The sequence below is a fragment of the Felis catus genome, chromosome A1 (genome assembly GCF_018350175.1).
Source record: "Felis catus isolate Fca126 chromosome A1, F.catus_Fca126_mat1.0, whole genome shotgun sequence".
NCBI classification, from domain to species: Eukaryota; Metazoa; Chordata; class Mammalia; order Carnivora; family Felidae; genus Felis; species Felis catus.
Genome location: NC_058368.1, coordinates 9021741 through 9032274, shown reverse-complemented (window position 1 = coordinate 9032274; position 10534 = coordinate 9021741). Strand labels below are relative to the sequence as shown.

At 44.8% G+C, this 10534-nt stretch overlaps 1 long non-coding RNA gene across 1 annotated transcript; it reads right to left on the bottom strand.

Moving 5' to 3' along the window:
* Positions 1 to 2306: 2306 nt before the first annotated feature.
* LOC109496619 lies at positions 2307 to 8398 on the bottom strand. The gene is made up of 3 exons (XR_002152803.3): positions 8281 to 8398; positions 7295 to 7370; positions 2307 to 2586 (listed from the first exon to the last, which is right to left on the bottom strand). It is a non-coding gene; the product is annotated as an uncharacterized LOC109496619 (long non-coding RNA).
* Positions 8399 to 10534: the final 2136 nt, after the last annotated feature.

Genomic DNA, 10534 nt, shown 5'->3' with positions numbered 1-10534 from the left:
ATTAACATTTTATCTCCTACTGCCATGTTGTTCTCCAAGAGAGCTGAACCATCCGCGAGGCAGGAAAATAACCATTTGCCCACTTCCTCATTAACACTTGCTATTATCAGTCTCTTCAATTTTTTCCAGACTGATGGTTGGAAATGATAGCTCATTCCTGTTTGATTTTCATTTCCCTGATTGCTGTTGAAATTGAGGATCTTGTCATTGAGTGGTTGGCCATTTGGATGTTTTTCTCTCAATTGCCTTTTCACATTCTTTGCCCACTGCCCACTTTTCTTTGGTGCTTTCTCTCACTGATGTGTAGGGATTACTTAGTCTGTATATTTATGCCTTGTCTTTTGTTATGTATGTTGTAAATTCCTTTGGCACCATTTATTTTCTAAAATCATTCACTGAATTTTTTACTTAGTGGTTCAAAGGATCACCTTTGTCATTTACACAATGCCTATATGTACATAGGCCTATTTCTGGACTCCATTTTCTGAACTGTGTATTTAAGGGATCTATTATTCCCTTTATGTCATATTCTAAGAGTGACTAGAACTATAATGTACTTTGATGCCCTCATTAGTGTCCTTTTGCTGGTCTGGTGCATACGCTGCTCCTAATGAATTTTTGAAAACATTTGACATGGGTTGGAAGATTTGGGCTGTGGAAGTAGGGGCTTTGGCTCGTATTGCAATGAATGTACAGATTACTTTGGGGACAAGTGACATTTAAAATATATGGAGTCATGCAAACTAGGAACCTGATGCTCTTCTTTGTTCTTTAACACGTTTTATTTTCTGTTCTCACAAGTGTTACATTTTGCTTGTTGGGTTTATTCCTAGGAATTGTAGAGGCTTTGTTGCCTTCGTGAATGGAATTGTTTTTTGTTTTTTTTTTTTTTTCAATTACATTTTCTAATTGCTTTGCGTTAGCATACAGGGAAGCTATTACTTTTGATATGTCGATTTTACACCCGGCCACACTGATACACTTCTATTGGTCAAATAGGTTTCAGTGTAATCGCTTGGATTTTATGGGTGGATAATCATGTCATCCTATGTCAAAGACATTTTTTGTCTTTCCTGCCCAATATTATATCTTATTTCGTTTTCTTATCACACTGGCTGAAGATTTCTAGCACAGTGAATGCCATAGCAGCCTTTCCTTGTTCTTTTAATAGGAATACTTCTAATTTTTCATCATCTGATGTGGCATTTGCAGGAGATCTCTGGCATATACATCTATAAAATCAGACTTCCAGTAAGAAACCCATGGCATTTTGAAGTATCATAATCTGAGAAGGATTTGTTTATAAAGGGACTAGAGTCAATCCTCATTGTTCATGAGTCATATCTGCAAATTCGCCTGCTTGTTAAAATGTATTTGTAACCCGAAAATCAATACTTGTGGAGCTTTTGCACGTCTACACACGTGTAGAGGGGCAAAAAAATTTGTAACTGACGCGCACCCTTCCAGCGGAAGCTGGCAAGGCCACACTGCATTCTTGTTTCAGCTCTCATACTGCAAACAAATGACATCTTTTTTTTTTTAAATATAATTTATTGTCAAATTGGCTAACGTACAGTGTGTGAAGTGTGCTCTTGGTTTTGGGGGTAGATTCCTGTGATTCATCGCTTACATGCAACACCCAGTGCTCATCCCAACAAGTGCCCCCCTCAATGCCCATTGCCCATTTCCCCCCTCTCTCCCACCTCTCGTCAACCCTCAGTTCGTTCTCTGTATTTGAGAGTCTCTTATGGTTCACCTCCCTCTCTGTAAATATTTTTTTTCCTTCCCTTCCCCCATGGTCTTCTGTTAAGTTTCTCAAGATCCACATATGAGTGAAAACTTGTATGATATGATATCTGTCCTTCTCTGACTGACTTATTTCACCTAGCATAATACTCTCCAGTTCCATCCACGTCGCTGCAAATGGCAGGATTTCATTCTTTCTCCAGGTAGTATTCCATTGTATATATAAACCACATCTTCTTTATCCATTCATCAGTTGATGGACATTTTGGCTCTTTCCATAATTTGGCTATTGTTGAAAGTGCTGCTATAAATATTGGGGTACATGTGCCCCTCTGCATCAGCACTCTTGGGTATCCCTTGGGTAAATGCCTAGCAGTGCTATTGCTGGGTCATAGGGTAGATCTATTTTTAAGTTTTGGAGGAACCTCCACGTTGTTTTCCAGAGCGGCTGCACCAGTTTGCATTCCCACCAACAGCGCAAGAGGGTTCCCGTTCCTCCACATCCTCGCCAACATCTGTTGTTTCCTGAGTTGTTCATTTTAGCCACTCTGACCAGTGTGAGGTGGCATCTCAGTGTGGTTTTGATATGTATTTCCCTGATGATGAGTGACGGCGACACCTTTTTTGTATTTTGGTACTTTTGTCGACAATTTTGCTGTTTAAAATGGCCCCCAAGCACAGTGCTGAAGTGCTGTCTGGTGTTCTGAAACCCACAATAGCTGCAACGTGCCTTATAGAGAAAATCTGTGCGTGAGATAAGCTTCATTCAGGCACACGTTATAGTGCTGCTGGCCCTGAGTTCAACGTTCGCGCATCAATGGCATATATTCAATAAGGTGCCTTTAAACAGAAAACACAGGTTAAAACACGGTTCTGTGTTGACCAGTTGACAAAAATGTTGTGAGCAAAGTCTTCCTGGAAACTAACCCTGTCCTTCCCCTAGGAGCAACGGTTCAGTATTCCCTAATTCAGTGTTCTTGGTGACTTTATAGAACCGCGAATAAAGAGAATCTGTATTTACAAAGATTTGGGTGCCACAGTACCGCAAAGAGAAATGTACCTACCCAGGGCTTAGGAGAGAGGCACGTTCAGCAACTCAAAGTCAGTCAAAAAACAGTGGAGGGAGCAATTATGGGAACCCAAAGAGTCCTGGGGAGTCCACTGCCCTGAGAGGCACAGTGACAGTTCCAGTGACCTGGGGGGGATGGAGACTGAGGAACAGATACCTTGAACTCACTCCTCTCCTCCCCTCAGTCTTGCTGAGGTTCCTGCTAGTCAGTCTCAGCATGGGAGCAGAGGATGCAGCCAAGGAGAGGAAGTGCTTGTCCTGTCTACACAGATGAGTGAAGACTGGACTTCAGGGCACAAGGAATAGGGCAGCACGATGGGATCACCTGCTGGCAAGATCCTTACATTCCTAATTTACTAACAAGCTTTTTTTTTTTTTTCCTAATAGGTATTACTGCTGCATTTTATCAAATTATTTTTCAGTACCTATAATTTCTTCCGTTCATCTGTTAAGGTTGTGAATTATATTAACAGATTTTCTCCTGTTAAGCTACCTTCTGTTACCAGGATAATTCAACTCGATCACCTTGCCTTATCCTTCCAATATACCGATTCAATTTGCAAATGTTTCAGATTTTTGCATGAATAATCAGCCCAATTTTCTTTTTCAGTTTTGTTATCTTGGTAAATCTAGCGTCCAAAAATTAAATCGGAAGGTTTCCATTTTTCCTATGCTCTGCTATCGCTTTTATAACATGGGAATTATCTCTTCCTGGAAGATTTTTTAGAACCCATAACGTTTTCTGGGTGCCTTCTTCTTATAGTTTGTGCTTCATATTTCAGTTCTCTTCCCCTAATTTTTCTTTATAACATCACTCTTTAATGACCAGATTATATATGCTTGCATAATATGCAAAACAATTTAACAACATATTTTCAAAATGATGACGCTCCCCCCTTCTTGCTGTCATTATCACCCACTAAGGTGGCCATTCTTAATACTTTATTTGCCCTTCTCCACCCTCCTCTACACTCACACAGACATATACAAATGACTACTGTTTCTTCAAAAACGAAACATACTATATACATCATTCTGAAACCTCCTTTATTCCCCACAAATAATAGAGAATATATATCCCTTCAGATAACTGAGAGTATAACTCATTATTTTTAATGGATATATAATATTCCATTAAACAAACATATTGTGATTTTTTTTTCTGACGGGGGGGAGACAGGGAGGGGGAGAGAGAGAGATGGGGGGAGAGAGAGAGAGAGGGAGAATGTGCATGCACACTTGAGCGGGAGAGGGGCAGAGAGAGAGGGAGAGAGAGAATCTTAAGCAGGCTCCACATGGGGCTCAATCGCACGACCATGAGATCATGACCTGAGCCCAAATCAAGAGTCGGATGCTTAACTGACTGAGCCACCCAAGTGCCCTAAACATACTGGATTCAATCAAGCATTTCCCCATTCCTTTACAGACGGAGGTGAAGTTTTCTTTCCTTTTCCTCCCTCCCTCCCTCTTTCTCTTTTTTCCACTATAAACGCTGCCCTTGTAAATATCTTTGTACATCAGTACTTCTATTTCTATAGACTAGATTCCCTAAAAGGGCTAAGTCAAAGGGGATGTCAATTGACAAGAGGCAACACAGGACTCGATTTTAACCAGAGGCCCCAAGAGTCTGAGAAAAAGAGATGGTGGGCCTTTTCATATTTCACAGAGGTCCTACCAATGTATGCACAGGAATTGCAAAGGTGGTGGTCAAATTCTTTTGGCCAACACTCACTTAAGAGTCAAGAGTGATGGGGCACCTGGGTGGCTCAGCTGGTTAAGCATCCAACTCTTGGTGTCAGCTCAGGTCATGATCTCGCAGTTTTGTGAGTTCGAGCCCAGCATCAGGCTCCGTGCTGACAGTGTGGAGCCAGCTTGGGATTCTCTGTCTCCCTCTCATTCTGCCCCTTCCCCATTTGTGCTATCTCTGGGAAAAAAAAAAAAAGTCAGGAGTGGGGATAGAAGAAGCCGGGCTGAGAGACACTTTCTGTGCAGAGCGTTCTTGGACAGCTGTGGCACTATCCTTCTTGTCACCCCAAGGGGAACACTGCAGGATGTGTCTCCCCCACCTCAAGCTAGTGAGGGGTTTCAGGGGACCACCATGAGAACTCCGTATGTGTCCCTTGGAATATGAGGTCATGATGAGCTGGTTTCGGACTCTGCAGTCAAGAGGCTGACGGCAGTCGCCTGAGACAGCAAAGTAGTAAGTTGCCTCTGCCCTGCGCCTCCCTTCCACCGTCAGCGGAGACAAGAGAGTGTGGGTGTTTCCCGTGGACTAGATGCGGCACGTGCAGGACAGGGGGAGCCTCGGGAAAGTTTGAATCCTGCTCAGAGAGGCGCCTGGGGGAGCGATGGGCATCTACGAACACGGAGTAAATGTGGAAGACACTGCCCAGGCAGAGGAGGATACTTAAAGTGGCCCACGCAGGTGGCACTCCGCACATCGCAGAAGTAGCAGTTGGGGGTTCCTAGTGGCCAAACCTCCAGGAAAGTGCTCCATGGGAAGAGAAACATCGCCTCTAAGGATCTACCAAGCCCAAAGAGCATCCCCCTCACCTCCCCCACTTTTTAACAGCAAGTAGCAGACAAGCAACGCCTTGCCTGGCCTCCTCATCCTTACCTCCCCTTCCCTACCTCCAGCCTGGGCCAGGGGTGGAGGCGGGCAGGAAGAAGACTAGCGGCCCGCCGGCCCCTCCTCTCCCTCTGCCGCGCCTGCCTGGCGCAGGGAGAAGCTTCACGCAAAATCCAGAATTTTGACTTTTACACAGGACTGAACGTTTTAAACGTTGTGAATAAAAGCGACCAGAGACTTTTTTTTTTTGCAAGGGACGGAAAAAGGTATGCCTGCAAATTTAGCCAGGGAGGAGGAAAAAGAATCACACCAGAGGCTTGAAGGGCCATTGAGGAGAGAGAAACGAGTTGCTTTCTGCTTGCTTCCGTCGGTGCCCTGCTTCTTCGAGATTAGGGACGTGTGAGTTATCCAGTGTACCAGATATTGTCTCACTGCTGTGCAAAACAAATTGTAGCAATGCACGCACCTAGTGGCAGTACACGAGAACGCTTCTTCTCTGAACCTTTGCCAGGGCTATGTATTCTCATAATTGCAGCCCTGCTGAATAATATTCTGTTGCGTTCATTTGCTGCCCTGGGCTCAGAGACAAGGTCAGGTCTATCACAGAAGGACAGCATTTGGAAGCTGGATCGGACATTAGAAATGACTGAAACTTAAGAGGCGGGGTGGGGGGAGGGGCTGTCAAAACCTCAAAGTGAATCATTACTACCACTTGGTAGAAGAGTTCTCAGGTCCATGCCATTGACTAGACTCGAAATTCTTCCTGAAAATTCACCTTTTAAAAGGAAAGGCTGTCTGAGGTGCCTGGGGGGCTCAGTCGGTTAAGCGTCCGACTCCGGCTCAGGTCATGATCTCGCGGTTTGTGAGTTGGAGCCCCGCGTCGGGCTCTGTGCCGACAGTTCAGAGCCTGGAGCCTCCTTTGGATTCTGTGTCTCCCTCTCTCTCTGCCCCTCCCCCACTCACACTCTGTCTCTCTCTGTCTCTCAGAAATAAACATTAAAAAATTTAAATAAATAAATAAATAAATAAATAAAAGGAAAGACCGTCTGGGGCACCTGGGTGGCTCAGCCGGTTAAGCGTCTGCCTTAGGCTCAGGTCATGATCTCACGGCTCGTGGGTTTGAGCCCCCCGTCGGGCTCTGTGCCTACAGCTCAGAGCCTGGAGCCTGCTTCGGATTCTGTGCCTCCCTCTCTCTCTGACCCTTCCCCCCCTCCCCGTTTGTGTACTCTTTCTGTCTCAAATATAAATAAACATTAAAAAAAATTAGAAAAGAAAGATCATCTGCTATGACCCCAAAATTTCTGGAAATATGATGTCATCATATGAAGATCATTGGTTATATTTACTGGTTCTCACAGGAGGCATCTCAAATATTTGGTGCTTTGATGTGCACTAACATCCAGATATATTTAATGAAATCTCACTGACTTCTTCTCATGTCGGTTTTATTTTTTAGCTTTCCCTATTATATTTTTTAAATGTTTATCTTATTATTGATTTTGAGACAGAGTGAGAGAGAGGGAGGGGCAGAGAGACAGGGAGAGAGAGAGTCCCGAGAGTCCCAAGCAGGCTCCACGGCAGAGCCCCACACAGGGCTCGATCTCACAAACCGTGAGATCATGACCTGAGCTGAAATCAAGAGCCGACCGCTTAACCAACTGAGCCACCAACTGAGCCACCAACTGAGCCACCCAATTTAAAACCGCAAATTGTTCACTTTGAGAATCAAGGTAGGACTGTTTCTGGTTGGACAGGATGACAGGTGCGAGAGCAAAATGGTCCCCAAACCGCACAGCTGTGTATAAAAGCCAGCCACCTAAGAAGCTGCCATGACATATGTATCTTCCGAGAAATAGGTCTAGCTTAGTGAGCTTTATGACCTCGTGGCCCGAAACTTCAAAGCCACTCACCTGTGCGGAGAAGGCAGTGGGCAAGGAAGACGTGGCCCCCAGTATCGCTTTCTGTGGATCAGAATATGCTGGCCAGCTGCACCAGAAAAAAAGAACAACCAGAGAGGAATTTTGAAGAGCAAAGAAAATAATTATTTAATCTTACTCACGGGGAATAAGCAGCGACACAGCACAATAGATACCACATGTGTCTCCTTCAGCAAGAGCCTGGCTGTTCTTAAGTCCAAGGTATATGACGTCTCTCTCCCCCCAAACACAAATTCCTTCCAGTTTACTTGGTTTTAACTCAGCACGCATCCTTGCGATTTTTTTCTGTGTCACGTCCAGAGAGACTGTACAGATTTTTGTGTGGGTTTTTAAGGGTATTTTATACAAATAGCATGTTGACCAGGCGATTTTCTCACGTCAGTCTCCTTCAAAGTAATATCACGTTAATATCACAGTTGAATTTATCAGATACACATTTCTCTTCTCTCACACCATCCGCTCTGTCCTCTGGCAAACGTTAGATCCCCAGCCCTGCGGCAGAACTATAAAATACTAGAGATAAAGAGATGCAACGGCCTCCAAGGGTCATTCATTAGGAATCACACAGGAGCCGAGGCATAGGTGGCAGGCCTAGGGGCAGGGTGTAAAGAACATTTCTTTTCTTTTTTAAAAAATTTATTTTTGAGAAGAGAGAGACAAGAGCATGAGCGGCGGAGGGGCAGAGAAAGGGGGAGACACAGAATCCGAAGCAGGCTCCAGGCTCTGAGCCATCAGCACAGAGCCCAAGGCAGGGCTCGAACTCACACACCGTGAGATCACGACCTAAGCCCAAGTCGGACACTTCACCCACTGAGCCACCCAGGCGCCCCTAAAGAATGTTTCCAACTGAAGAACGCTGTTCTGTTTTTCACAGAAGTAGAATCACCCACATAGTTTAGGGGTACACGCCTAAAAATGAGAACACCTTCATTCACCCCCCGGTGGTATTTATTCAGTACCTGCTCCGCGTTCTTCCAGCGGGAAGCCAACTTTTGTCTCCCGTCTCCCGGACACACCATGTCACGCTCTGCCTCGTCGATCACGTCTCTTCCTCGACGTCCCCTCCCCCCCTCCCCCGGACCTTGAGCGCATGCCCTGCCCGCGCTCGCAGACGGAGCTCAGCGCCCCCTGCGTCACTACGTCATCACGTCACCATGCTCTCTGCGGCCTTTGCGGTCACGCCTGCCTGCTCACGCTTCCCCGGTCTTGAAAGACCTCCTGGCCTTCCTTCTGAGCTTCGGGGCGACCGCCGTTCCCTTTGTGGCCGTGTGTTTGTTATTTTATTCGTTTTCGGTTTTTTTTTTTTTAATTTCAGCAGTGAAACATACCTCGTGGAAACGTCCGCCGGAAGTGCAGCCCACGTGCGCAAAGCCCTCCGCTCCGTCGCCCGCCACCTCCCCACCCTCCCAGGAGGCAGCCACCGGTAACGCTTGTGTGTTTTTCTCAGACAGGTGTAGGCGAACAAATGTGTATCTGTTTCCGCGGAGTTCTTTTTACCCCATTGGGAACCTATACGCAGCTCTGTAGCTTGCTATTTTGTTGTTTTCAAATCGCTTGAAAAATGTAAATCACATAGAAGTATATTCGATGCAAGATAGGAGTCTCTCTTGTGGTATAGTTGCCCATGATGCCAAGTCGTTATGTCATCATTCTGGGTCACCAAAAAAAAAAAAAAAAAAGTAATAGAGAAAAAAAGTTCATTGCCCCAAAACACGGTAAAGCCATTTGAATCTTTATTGAAGTCCCTTTTTTGTTTTCTTTCTGTAACTCCTTCCCTCTCTCCCGCTCTACACACAGTACTGGTGGACATTCAAGTTCCCTGCTGGTGACTGTCACAAGCAGTACTGAATAAACAGCTTCATGCATATCCACCTTTGTGCGCATGTGAATATTCTGCAGCACAGAATATTCGGTGCAAATGTGGGTTAGCGTTCAAGTGACACGCATTTAAGATTATATTAGATCCTGCAAATTGCCCCCCCCCCCCAAACAATCTGCACTCTCCCTAGCAGTGAAAGAGACGGATTGTCTTCACGTCCACATTAACACGGCACTACCAATCTCTGAAATTTTTTCTTTTGCGGATCTAACGTGTTCAAAGTAGGATCCAATTATTTCATTTGAATTTCTGTTGCATATTTTACAAGAATTGCCACTCAGCCTGTTGTCTTTTTTTTTTTTTTAATTTTTTTTCAACGTTTTATTTATTTTTGGGACACAGAGACAGAGCATGAACGGGGGAGGGGCAGAGAGAGAGGGAGACACAGAATCGGAAACAGGCTCCAGGCTCTGAGCCGTCAGCTCAGAGCCTGACGCGGGGCTCGAACTCACGGACCGCGAGATCGTGACCTGGCTGAAGTCCGACGCTTAACTGACTGCGCCACCCAGGCGCCCCCAGCCTGTTGTCTTTAATGTCATTTGTGATGCCCTTTGGTATAAAAAAGTGCTTAACTTTTATATAGTCAACTTGTCAAGATTTGTCTTTATGTTTTCTTGTTTTCCTTTTGTCCTCAAAAAATTCCTTCCCCAGGCTAAGCTTATTAAACACCTTTATAGTTTTATATAACTACGATTTAAAATATACAAAATGTGTGTGTGTGTGTGTGTGTGTGTGTGTGTGTGTATTTCTGGGCTTTTTTCCCCCATTATGCTACATATGTCAGCAATAATTGCACCCTATTATAGTTACTGTAGTTTTAAAGTCTTTTGATGTGTGACATAGAAAATCTACTTTGTTGTTCTTTTTGGCTAATTTCAGGAAACAACTCATCAGAGTCCATTTTTAAAGTCATAGAAATTTTTAGTGAAATGTCCTTGAATAAAGATTATTTAAAATAAAGTCCATGGGCGGCGGGGGTGGGGAGCGGCATTGACAAGCTCCTACCTGTTCCTGTGAACCTAAAAGGCTACATGCACGTGTACATGTAGGCTGTGTACAGGCCTAGGGTTGTGCACATTCTTAGGAACACCTGAGAAGGCCATACGTTCTCACCTCTCGCTGACCTTTAAGCTCTGCACAAGCAAGAAGCAAGAACTAAGGTAGAGTTATCAACTGCTTGCAGGAGCTTTGAAGATACGTGCCCACACACACCAGAGCCAAAGGACGAGAAACATATTGGTTGGAGGCATATTCGCTTTAAAGGCATAAAGGTTAAGATAGCTTTCCCAGAAATCCAACCCAATGACTTCCACTTGAATCCCAATGATCTGATC